This window comes from Hyaena hyaena, unplaced genomic scaffold, assembly GCF_003009895.1.
Source record: "Hyaena hyaena isolate Hyena2069 unplaced genomic scaffold, ASM300989v1 scaffold_1259, whole genome shotgun sequence".
In the NCBI taxonomy this organism is placed as follows: Eukaryota; Metazoa; Chordata; class Mammalia; order Carnivora; family Hyaenidae; genus Hyaena; species Hyaena hyaena.
In genome coordinates this window covers 37,697-38,435 of record NW_024081885.1, presented here as the reverse complement: position 1 = coordinate 38,435, position 739 = coordinate 37,697, and the positions used below count along the sequence as shown (strand labels likewise).

The window sequence follows — 739 nt, the reverse complement described above, 5'->3', positions numbered from 1 at the left end:
ATTCTGTGTCTCCCTCTCTCTCTGCCCCTCCCCCACTCACTCTCTGTTTTTCTCTCTCTCTTTCTCAAAAATAAATAAATGTTAAAGAAATTAAAAATAAATAAATAAACTTGTCTAAGAAATTAGCATATCAATTGGTTATTGGGCTAAAGATCTTGTAAGGGGACTCATAACTCTTTCAGGATAAAATCAGTTGACCCAAAGGAAATTCTTGCACCTTCTGTAGAAAGAAAAATAAAATCTGTAGAATTCTTTCCATCAGATTTATAAGCAGATATAAAATCAAAAACAAAAACAAACAAACAAAAAACAAGAATAATGACGACATCCAAGAATTTTAAACAAGTACGGAAACATGCAAAAGAATTATACCAGACGACTTTCTTCCACCATTCCCAAAAATAAATTCAAAAATAGATGATAAAACTGATAAGAACAGATACTACACATGATCTTAGCCAAAAGGCCAAGAAGTGATGGGTGATGGGCATGGAGGAGGGCACTTGTGGGGATGAGCACTGGGTGTTATATGGAAACCAACTTGATAATAAACTATTAAAAAAAATAAATGAAAGACCTAAATGGGAGACAGTTTACCATCAAAATCTTAGAGGAGAACACAAGCAATATCTGCTTTGACCTCAGCCATAGCAGCTTCTTACTATATATGTCTCCAGAGATTAGGATTTGGAGAAAAGGGAGCCCTCTTGCACTGTTGGTAGGAATGCAAACTGGTACA

General features: G+C 35.0%; 1 pseudogene; it reads right to left on the bottom strand.

The window, feature by feature from the left end:
- Positions 1 to 374: 374 nt before the first annotated feature.
- LOC120224801 lies at positions 375 to 478 on the bottom strand (annotated as a pseudogene).
- Between the last annotated feature and the right edge of the window lie 261 nt (positions 479 to 739).